At 34.6% G+C, this 12,752-nt stretch overlaps 1 protein-coding gene across 1 annotated transcript in view; it reads right to left on the bottom strand.

Annotated features, from left to right (window-relative positions):
- The window catches only part of LOC143916579 (uncharacterized), a 590,438-nt gene that overhangs the window by 341,745 nt on the left and 235,941 nt on the right, over nt 1-12,752 (bottom strand). The gene's annotated exons all lie outside the window — the stretch shown is intronic.

Consider the following 12,752-nt stretch of genomic DNA (forward strand, 5'->3'; position numbering starts at 1 on the left):
AACGAGGCTTTTTTATGTTTTGTATATAAAATATATAAGTACGAAATGGATGAGAATATGAAATGATATTATAAGGCGTTTCGAATTATCGAAAGGCTGATTATATACAGTCGTATGACAACGAATTACTAACACCCGCGTATTTACCCTATTTTGTGTACCTGCGCCGTCTTAAGTAACATTTTGGGTTGGTTTTTTTTGTAGACCATTCATTGTATTCTATTCTATGTATTTAGAGAAGGATAGGATGAGTAGTGTTTATACAAATAGTTTAAAAACCGAACAAGTGCAAATACACAGTTTGGCTTTGAAATTCGTTTGGTGTAGACGTGTGCTTTCACTGGGAGAAAAGTTAGTTTTGAAGAGATTTTTGCTTTCCTGTATATTATCGATATCATTGAAGTAAGTTAAAGTGTTTAAATTTTTTAAATCTGACTTAATTATTTGTTTAAATTGCTTGTGAAAAAAACCCCTTTCCTTTTTAGATGGGAAGAAATAAAGATTTATCTATGGAGAAAATCGCCAATATTTCCATATTATTAAATACTGGGAAGTATTCTATACGATATATTGCTAAAGATCAGGGGGTTAGCGTTTTCAGTGTGCATAAAATTAGCACCCAACTAAAAAGAGGTGAAAATCCTACGGTCACCAAGCGTAAGAATTGTTGTGGCACTCGAAAATACGGTCCTCGAGTCGATCGATATATTATAAATACTGTTGAGAAGGATCGGTTTGCCACAAATAAAAAAATCCAGACGAATTTACGGGAGCGGAACCGAAATATCGACTCGGACAATACAACGCCGTCTCGCAGACGCGGGGATGAAAGGCAGGCAGCTACTTAAAAAAACGCTTTTGACGCCAAAAATGAAGAAAGCCAGGCTCAATTTGGCTAATGAGCATCGCCACTTCACCCTCGACGATTGGAAAGGGGTAATTTAATTGAAATTAAATTATTTGTTTAATTTTTTTTGAATGAATTGAATTAATCGATGTTTTTAACATTTTTAAGGTTCACTTCTCTGACGAGTCGTCAATTCAATTGATGACACCGACTCACCAATACGTACGTAGGCGAGTCGGTAAGCGGTATAATGAGTCCTGTGTCATAAAAAATGTGAAACACCCGCTGTCACTCATGATTTGGGGCTCAATTAGTGCGGAAGGTCGGGGGCCATTGTATTTTGTAGAAGGGATGATGAATGCTTCGCAATATATAACGGTATTGCGATACACCCTATTGCACTATGGAGGATGAACGAATGAGACGACTGGCATGTTAATGCACGTGTTTATTATATGACAGCTGAAGACAGAGTGAGTAGTAGCTCTCCGAACCCAGCCGAGTTGGTTCCCACTCGCAGGAAGGCAACCAAACTCGACCATGTCGTATAAGCGAGCCGCCACATCACTCCCCCCCCAGCATCAGCGATACCAAAATTACAAAGAAACAAATTTTACAAAAGAAAAAAATTATTGTTACACAAAGAGAAAAAATTATTACGTGGGGAGAAAAAAAATTGTTGACGTGGGTCATCCGCTGTGTACATAGGTGTACCGCCCTGAATGGTCGGTAGATTCGAGGGCGGTGACGTCGCGAGCAGGACGGTGGGTGGTCCGATGGTCGCGCCGATGCGATGCTGCGGCGGCGCCGCTCTTCCGAGGCTGATGTCGGTTGGTGGGGCGGTGGGGGCGGCAGGGGCATCGATGTGGTTGATGATACTCCGAGCTGGACTGTGAGTCGTTGTGGCTCGTGGAGGTGTTGTAGCGCTTCCGCCCGTCTCGGCGTGACGACGCTCGTGGGGACGGACGGGGCCTTGATGATGATGATGGTGCTGAGGTGGTGTATGTCTTGTGGTGCTGGATGACCGTTCTATGTGTAGTGGATCGCGCATGACTCCACATCCAGCTGTCAAGATCGTCGTCTCATTCGCTCCCCCATTTTTTAAAAGCACCTGTCGTCGACGTTGTGGCTGGACGTCGGTAGGTAGGTAGGTAGCCGTGTCTGCTCGTTTATTGTCACCCGCGGGCCGCGACGCGTGTTGATGGCGATGGGGGCGCGGCGGGTAGCTTCTCCCGCCTGACTCGGCGAGGCAGGGATGAGCGGCATGGGATGAGCGGCATGTTGAAATTGATCGAGGCTGCGTGGCTCGATGTCGGGGGTCACCAGTATGGAGGATGAACGAATGAGACGACTGGCATGTTAATGCACGTGTTTATTATATGACAGCTGAAGACAGAGTGAGTAGTAGCTCTCCGAACCCAGCCGAGTTGGTTCCCACTCGCAGGAAGGCAACCAAACTCGACCATGTCGTATAAGCGAGCCGCCACAGCACTCTATACAAAACAAAATTGACAAAAGGGATCGCCTGCACTTAATGCAATATTATTGCACCCTGCCATAAAGCCAAAATTGTGAAAAAAATCATGTCCGACCACAATTTACCACTCCTTCACTGGCCCGGTAATTCTCCCGATCTAAATCCTATAGAAAATGTCTGGCATACCCTTAAAATGAAATTAAATAAGCTCCAATGTACCAATAAAAATATCCTAAAACAAAACATAATTTCTGTGTGGCAGGGAGATCCTGAGATAAAGTCAACCATTGCGTCTTGTATCGAGAGTATGCCCAAAAGAATAGCATCGTGTCTCCGAAATAAGGGTGGACATACAAAATATTAATAATATATATATATATATATATATATATATATATATATGTTGTATTAATATTGTAAATAAACTATGTATAATCATTATAAACACATCTTTGTTTTAATTTTACGAACCTACTCTTCAATATTTAGCTCTAAACATAGAATTTGCAAAATCCGCATGGTGTTAGTAATTCGCTGTCATGGGACTGTAGTTATATATATATTTGCACATATGTAAGTATATAATATATTGATATAATATTAACAAAAACATGTTTGTCTGGTAATACATCATATTCTTGGTTATAATTGATGAATAATAGCATATAGAAACTGGCGGATAATGACAAGATAAGGGTGGCCAGGCTGTGTCCTACTGTCCCGAATTTGAGTAATTTGTTGGCAAAAAACCGTATTCATAATATATTTGAAAATTTTTAAAGAGTAAATATAATTGAAAATGACCTCTTAAAACAACATTCTATTCTAAAACAGTATGTACATACGTACTAAACAATTAAAAGTTAAACAAAGTAGATGCAATGATATTTATCATTGCAAAGGTAAAACACCATGAAGTGATAAATGGACCGATTGTTTCTCCATCGTCGAAATAGACATTTAAAATTGTGCGGCTATTTATTCACATTGCCTGCCTGAGCATGATGCAAAAAATTATAATTTATTAAAAAAAAAGCAAATTTGGATCTTACAAAAAATGGAATAGGTTCATTATTATATATTTGATTACCAAAATGTTCCGTTTTACGATAAAATGTGAAAATGTATTCTCGCCGAAGATATCCCGTATTCGTAATTCCCACAGATGTATGTATGTCTGGCAACTATGAACAAATGTATTTATTAATATACTAGTGGTTTTACCTGGCTTCGCTCGGTATTTATAATATAAACAACTTAAACATGGCTAATTTAATAGTAAACAGTAATTTGTTTTTTATCACATTTATTTGAATCGAAAAAAAGTTAATATTTAACTGAAACCGTAATCGGGATTCGGAACTGAAACAGTAATCGGAATTCGGGACTGAAACAGTAATCGGGATCCGGATTTGAATAAAGCATCCGGAACTGAAACAGTAATTAGGATCCGGAATTGAAAAAGGCATCCAGATCCGGAAATGGAACTGAAAAAGTTATCCAGAAACGGAATCTAAATCGAAAGCGGAATTGATATTTATTTATTTATTTTAATATACAAATATACCACAGAGTCTTTACAGGTCACCCCAATATGACACTGTGGCCAGACAATACATAAAAGATCAAATACATAAGAAAAAATAAAACAACAATAATAGAAAAACAAATAAAATAAAAAATTTAAAAAATTGTACATAAAAATTAAAAATTGAAAAATTGAGAATTAATAAATTGAAAAATCAAAAATTAAAAAAAAAAAAAATTAAAAATTACAAATTGAAAATAATAAACAAAAAAAAACACATATATAAATAGTTTAAATTGAATTAAAAGTAAAAAACAGTAAAAATACGGATAAATTGTGTGATTGCTGACCAAATTCATTGCTGATAAAAATGTGATTGCTGACCAAATTCAAACAGCGTAAGACTCGAGCGATTGGTGAAAAAGCAAGAACATTAGTTCTTGCTTTAATTGTTTGGAACAATGGACGCAATCGATAATCCATGAGGCGAGATGGAACCCAAAATTTCATTTCTTCCAATATAGTTGGGTTGTAAATATCACCTCTTAATAATTTGAAGAAATGACACACAAGATGCATATCCCGCCGATGAGATAGGGAACTATAGCCAACAGAACCTTGTACAAAAGCACTAGGAAACAGTTGAGGGTAGTATCCAAACTCCCTCATATATAGATAGCGGAGGAACTTCCTTTGAACTCTTTCAATTTTTAGAGAGTGAGTTAATTCACTGGGACTCCATATAATGGCATCAGATTCCAAAATGCTTCGGACCAATGCGTTATAAAGAAGACGCAAAACTCTTAAATTACTGAAATTGTGAGCATTGCGTAAAACGAAACCCAGCATCTTTGAAGCTTTATTGCACATATTGGAAATATGGATACCAAACTTCCATCTGCTCTCAAACGTAACGCCAAGGTCTTTTTTGGATAATGTTCTACACAGTGGAGTTCCACCAAGATTATACTGATATAAGGTGGGGTTAGAAGACCGAGAAAAAGACATAATATTGCATTTACTAACGCTAAGAGGTAAATGATTATTAGTCGCCCAGCACCATAAAGAGTTCAAATTACTCTGAAGTACCTCACAGTCAGAAACACTATCAATTTTCATGAATAACTTGAGGTCATCAGCATATAGTAAAAAATTTGAATCTGAAAGTACCGAGCCAATATCATTCACATATATTAGAAACAGTAAAGGTCCCAGATTAGAGCCTTGGGGCACGCCAGAAGATGTGCGGTATACTTCAGAGAAATGGCCATCAAAACAAACAAACTGACGACGATTACTTAAATAAGAAGTAAAAAAATCAGTAAGATTATCCGATAGACCAAAATTGGCCAATTTCTTAATAAGTATTGAATGATCAACCTTATCAAAAGCTTTAGCAAAATCGGTATAGATCACATCAACTTGATGCCCTGCATCTAGCGATTTAGTAATGAAGTTTGAGAAAGACAAAAGATTAGTAGTCGTAGAGCGTGCTGAACGAAAACCATGCTGTTGGTCTATGATAAACCGACTGCAATGATTATAAAGTAATCTCTGCAAAATTATTTCGAATAATTTGGCTGGAGCCGAAACAATGGCTATTGGTCTGTAATTATTAATAAAAGATTTATCGTCATTTTTGTGAATTGGAGTGACTTTGGTGCATTTCCAAGAGTCAGGGAACAGAGAAGATTTCAGTGATAAATTATAGATATGAAGCAAAGGATATAACAAACTGGACTTGCATCCCTTTAAAACAAAATCGGGAATAAAGTCAGGACCAAAAGATCTATTAGGTTTCAGCTTCAGGAACCCATACTCCATATCACTGATATTAAATTCAAATACTGACAGAATGGAGGAATGACTTATATGACTTAATGACTTATCGTCGTCATAGAAACTTTGACTTGCTTTCGATGCTCCCAACCAAACCAAACATACATACATACAAAGTCTCTTTCGAAATTATATATAAGATGTAAGTATGTATGTACTATACCAGTGGAGTCCAATTCTTGGTCTAACTGCGCTCGAATGACTCAGGAAATATATTACACTGTTACACACAAAAAATTGTTCAGAGACGAGATATAACTTTTCTAATAGATCTATGCCCAGTAAACACAAATCTGGCAATAAAAAATGTTGATTGGCTCGAGATTCGGAGATATATGTATGTGTTTTTTAAATCGCGCGATTTTTCTATATCTTGGCGGTGTTCGGACGATTTAATATTACCTATAAGGGGAGATACCATTTCTGATCAAATAAAATATATGAAAATAATATAAGTCATATTGATAAGCATTTCAGTTCGATAGGACTAACGATGTTAAAAAAATGACTAAAATACACAGACACACACACATTTTTCTAGATCTTGAAAGCGTGATCAGTGATCGATTCTGGGTTCGAATCCGTTAAAATCTCGAGTTGGAATTTTCGCATGATCACAAAACTTCATCTATTGTTACTACGTACATACATAGTAAAGTAAAAACAGGGAGAGTTTGGCGGATGGGGTAGTGTTTCAAAGAAAAAGTTAGCCAATTGAAATAGTCAAAATAACCGAAAGTGGGGCACGTCCGCTCAGGTCTATCTTCTGTTTTTTCCCCGACCCCTTTTTAAGGGTAAACACGGGCAGGTATAATATATAATAATTTCTAGTATGTTATGTTCGCTCATTTGTTTTTAATCTTAAAAAACTCCTGAACCAGAATACTTTTTTAATCACTTATGTATATCGTGAGGGAGGGGGGGGGGGGAAACTCTCTCGTGACTCTGCGGAAAATTCGAGCCCAATTGGAAGCCTCTGTCGAAGAATACCGTAACTTAACTGTGTATGTTTTTTCATTTTTCGATTTAAATTTCTGAATAAACCTCCTCAGACTTTTTGATTTTTTTAGAAAAAAATTGACAAAAGCGCGTTATTTGATTAATCATATATCTACATATTCCATTGGGTCCTTTTTGTTGAAGCGTGTGGAATCTATGGTCGATTTGGGTATCACTTTTGATCCTCAAATTTGTATTCATAACCACATGAGGACACTCGCTGACGTTTCCTTTCATCGACTCGGATTTCTCTTGATATATGCTAGGTTATTCTCCAACTCTTTGTCTTCTTGCTTATGTTACTTTTCAATTCCTTGTGAAAAGCAAGCTAGAGTATAGTGCGTTTAATTGGAAACCGCATGGAGCAAATTACTCTCTAATGATTGAGAAAGTGCAAATAGCATTTCTTCCTTTCCTATATAGGAAATTGTATGGGTGGTATCCATATCTCTACCCAACTCATCTGGACTTTTCAAGCTCTTGGGCGTTTAAAAAATTCAATGAAATACAATAAAGACTACGGGTGTTTGTCGAATACTCTGACGAAAGACTATAAACGCAATTGAATTTTCTTCTGTCTTTTAGAAGAAAAATAAAATGGCATTAAAAAATTCGAATGTGAACAACCAATATGTATTTTAGGAATACCTATAAATATGTACGTATTTACTTAGTATCCAAAAAGAAAATTCAATAATTATGCACACATACCGGCTATAAGAATGCTAATTTTCAGCAAGACTAAGTCATTTTCTACTTCAAGTTGTCGGATTTCGTTAATATTTTTTTATTACTTAATATCACGATAAAGATTTTAAGCATACAATATCAAGAAGATGTGTGTACATATGTATGTATTATACAAAGAAATAATGAAGCCGTTAAATCGAGCTCGTTGGTGGTTCTCAGCAATGACACTTCGTCGCGATTCGTCCACGAATGTCTACGCCATTGGTGGTTATGATTCTAATCAACCAGTGGACTAAATTGCAATCATTTAATCAGATCGATTGAAAGATAAGTCAACGCTTATTGATTTCAATAAGGTGGAACAGCAAGATTGGAGATTGGAAGATCATCGCTCCATTGTTGGTAGCTGTTTTCTATTATAGTGCTTCTGTCGTCGTCGACAAAATATTTGTAACAGGCGGGCTTATAAGTGAAAATGAAAAAGTTATATCAACGAATAAATTGCAGATGTATTCAGTGGAGACCAATCCTGATGATTCACGGAAGATATAATCATTCGGTGAATATTAATTAATTTTATCGCAAATAATGTAAAACTCTCGAAAATAACTTTCACCATTTTTAGAGCGTCAAATTCAAAGGAAAGCTTTACGTCGTTGGTGGCATTATTTGGGAACCTTTTACTTATTTAGACGATGGATACTTGTAATGGAATGGAAATATTGTCTGTGTCGACGGCCCCAGTATTGAGCATTACGATCCAAATGCAAATGTGAGGACAGCATTCATCAAACTACCGAATCGGTCTCTGCTGTTTCCAAAATACACTACTTAGCATGGGTGAGTTCTTTTATAACATAATTTGAATTTATATGCTAGAAATGTAGCATTAATTTATTGTTTTGATTTTCATGTGGAATCGATAGAAAGGGTCATTTAGGTGATGTTTGGGAATACGACGAAACAAATAAATATTGGAAAGCTTCAACAAGTCTTAGCATAAAGAGAACTCGTGCGGTTGAACAAGTCATTCCATATGATTCGATTATTTGATCGACTGCAATTTTTTTTTGTGTTATTTGAAAATAAATGTAACATAAAATAATCAGTAAATGTAGTGAAAGTATACTTTTTGTAATATTTGAATTTTTAATGTATCTGCTTTGTATCTAAATGTTTGAATAAATACATATAGGATCCGGATGTGAAGGATTCCAAGTGAAACGCACAGATTCAGAAAGAACTATTTATTATACCCATATCGTCGGGCTTGTTCTTCAACAAGTGACCATAACAACACGCATCCCGAGCAGTTTGGCCAACCACACATACGGCTCGTTTAAAAATCATTCCTATATACATAATATGCAACAAGTTCTCAAAATATTTTTTATTTTTCTGTGAATAGGTATTCAATGTTTATTTATCGATTTATTTATTACCCACTAAGCTATTTCTAACATAAATAAATAATATTATCCAAATGGTCTGATCAATAAGAGAGTGGCCAAAATCAAAAAATAGATATTAAATCATAATTATAATTATACAAAATTAATACAAAAATGTAACCCAATTCAATTCAATTCAGGACTTTTTATATTTCACTAGCTGAACCCGGCATGCGTTGCAATGCCACAATAACGCATGCAATTCCCGTTCCCGTTCCCGAGTTTAAGTCGTGGTAATCTGACTTATCCAGCGTTTAACAAAGAAAAAACGCAGACAGCAAACACATTTGAAATTATTCAATTGTTTGTTTATTTTACCCTAACAACGCAGGTGGAGACGCGAAAACATTTGAAATTATTGCGTTGCAATGCCACTCATTCCCGTTAATTCCGTTTCCGTTCACATTTTTGGGTGATTTTTTTTACAAAAACCATTGCGGACATACACACAAATTTGAAATATACCGGAATATTCTTGTGCTCACCAAATTTACTATGTTACTTGCGGTCTCCGTGACGAGCCAGAATGTTAAATTACAGAAAACGCAAATATCGGAAGGCAAAGATCGAAAATCGAAAGATCTTAAGTCGAAAGATAAAAAAAGGGTGCATGGTAAACGGTACATACTCACTTAATTTGCGCGAGCAGGATACAACAGGAACAAGAGGAACAGGCTTTAGGTTAGGTTAGGAACAGCCTCCCGTATTAATGTGCGCGCGCAGAATACGGTTGAAAAAGTTGCACATAACTAAACTCTGATGTATATTTCGATACCGTTTAAAATTATAAAAAATATTTTTAAAATTCAAATTCACTATAAAACCATAAGTGGAACCTTCATTTTTTGTAATTTTTTTGATTTAATTAACTCTGAAGCTGCTAAACAGACGGGGCCGAAAAATTTTTACAAGTAATATAAATTTAATACATTAGTATATATTTTTACTTCAACGGGAAGCAGTACTTTCAATCAAGATAGAGTTTTTCTCCGAAAACAAATTGAACTGAAATTTCATATCTCTACATATATGTACATACATATGATTTTCAGCTTAATATCAAGTAACATAATAAATTTATCGAAGATCGGTCAACCGAATGCTTACTTACTTTTCACCTCTATTTTTTCGACCCTTTAAATATGTTTACTCATCACAACGAAATTCCGCTACTTAACATACTTTAAAAATAGCAAAAATGGGTTAGCTGCTACTTTCAGTAGATGGAATTTCACTAAATTGTATGTATTACTTGGTATAAATGGGTTAACTGCCACTTTCAGTAGATGGAATTTCACTAAATTGTATGTATTACTTGGTATAAATGGGTTAACTGCCACTTTCAGTAGATGGAATTTCACTAAATTGTATGTATTACTTGGTATTAAGCTATAACTTCTAGATATTATATTTCAGTTCAATACACTGAAATGTTTCTGAGAAAAATATAAAAATCTCGATTCTCTGAAGTAAAAATACTACTTCCGGTTGAGGTAAATATGTATATGAGGGTATAAAACCTAACATTTTCTATAACATCTAAAAAAGATTCAGTCTGATCCGTTGAGCGGCTTAGGAGATAATTGAACCCACAAACCAAAAATAAAAAGGACACCTATAATGAAAGGTACAGCTTCCGGTCAATTAAAAATTTGAAAAAAATCTCCAAAATACACGGGCACACACACGTGATCAGTGATCGATTTTGAGTTCGAATCAATTAAAATCTCGAGAAACTTACATAAAGTAAATATTCATTCAACCTGTCCTCTCCTGATAAAGTGAAGTCAGTTTCCTTCCGAAGGAAAATCATGGCTACACCCAATTGAAATCGTATAGTCATGAAACCTCACTTGAGATGTGTATTAATAAACTGTAAAGGAAATTTTCACGAATAGAAGCGCTCGATAATTTTCAAAATATAATTTTTATTTTTTTATTGTATCATGTACTATAATATAAAAATTATATATGTACATCTTAAAACTGGGACCAAACATTTTGTCACCTGAGGCAAACGGAAAAACTTGCGCCCATATGTAATTTGTTTTATTTTTATTTTCATAGTATTTCTTAAGCTATTACACATACAATACTTAAAAGGAGGGCTTAATCTTAATTTAATGGTAGGGGAGGAGATGATAGATGACTTGTACTTTAAAAACATTATACCTATACACAAATGTTACTACATATGTATATCCAAATGCAAAAGTAATATGTAAATGTGAGTTTACATATTAAGAAATAAAATATTATCCTTAATCAATTAGTTCAATTAAAAAAAGTATGCGTATTATTTTTTATATTTGATGTTTAAACAAATCTGGTGAATATATGTAAGCTCAATGTTCGAAGAAGAGTATTTTCAAAAGTTTTCATATGTATGTACATAAATACATAGATACATATTTATGTTATGATATTAGTCAGGGTTTCTCAAATTAATCATTAATCATTACTGATTTACATTCGCTGAATTCAAGTTTCCTCGTCAGAGGGACTTTTAAATTTTGGTTCCTTAGTAATTTAGTTCAAATAAGAAATCCGACAATTTAATAGAAAATAATCGAATTCGGCGACAGGCTTGTTGCAAGTTCCTAGAAATGTCGTGTCGGCCTCAAAACTGTAACTTTTAGCTCAAAGCCGATGTAATTACATGGAATTATAAAACTCTCGAATTCAATAGAATTTGGAATCCGTTATTTTCAACTTTTAAGTAACATTAGTGCACCCAGCTTGTTAAAATAACAATAATTTACATAGTTTTCGTCTAAATGTAAAGCATTTTACTTGCAGTCAACTGTGAATAAATAGTTGAACTTCAAGTACACATTTTAAAAAGTTACGAAAGGGTACGGAAATTTTGGATTTTCACGAGAGAGCGCTACGTTTTTCAATTTCACGAAATGGAGGGGCACTCCCGTCCACTTCAAGCCCTGTGTAAAGCTGAATATTTATAAATGTAAGTACATATAACAAAGTTTTGAATCGTCTTTTGAAGTGTTGTGTGGAAGAAAAAACCCTGGCTTTGTTTTTGTTTTGATTGATTTGTCATTCATTAATGAATGACAAATCAATTTGTAGCAACATATTGAATTCCACATAAGGATACACACTTTAAAATAAGTACATACATATGTACATCCCACATAGGATACATGTATTTTACACGGAGTGGAAAATCTCTTGATTACGCATGCAGTCCAAGTTGACAATGTGAATCAGCCTGACTAACGATTTCCATCGAACCTTCTCACGAACGTCATGCTTATGTTACATCATCACCTATAAATCTATACGCACTCGCGCGCTAATTAATTGACTCTGTATTCACTTATATTTATACTGCGTGCAAACATCATAATACATATAATATTATACATACAATATGTACAAATTTATGTAAACACTCGAGTATACCTCAAATATTCTATAACATTTGATTTAAAATGGACAATTGCAGATATGTATATAGGTACATATGTAATACATTTTAAATTTTCGATGATTCGAAATATGATTTTTATATCTACAGACTTTTGTTTCTAAATAGAACTGGATTGGAAATCAACTACATATTTGCATTTCCATATCGTCCGGATTCAGTCACTCAAAAATCTCCAGGTAGAGAGTATCGAATAACACAATGTCTGAATATATGTAGAAGAAATTTTTATGTTTTTTTCAAATCTTCTGAATTGTTTGAATTTTGAAGACAACTCGTTCTATTAAAATACAACGGAAAATTATTTCGTTAATACAATTTTATCTAGTTTTTCGTATGTAAAATTTTGTTTTGTATTCGGAAAATATTTAAAGTTGTTGGATAATGTGTCCCGATCGAATATATTTAATTTCGCTTCAAGTTCTGTTATTAAATCAAACATCCCAATAATTTTGTTTTATTTATACCTACCA

This window comes from Arctopsyche grandis, chromosome 9, assembly GCF_051622035.1.
Source record: "Arctopsyche grandis isolate Sample6627 chromosome 9, ASM5162203v2, whole genome shotgun sequence".
NCBI classification, from domain to species: Eukaryota; Metazoa; Arthropoda; class Insecta; order Trichoptera; family Hydropsychidae; genus Arctopsyche; species Arctopsyche grandis.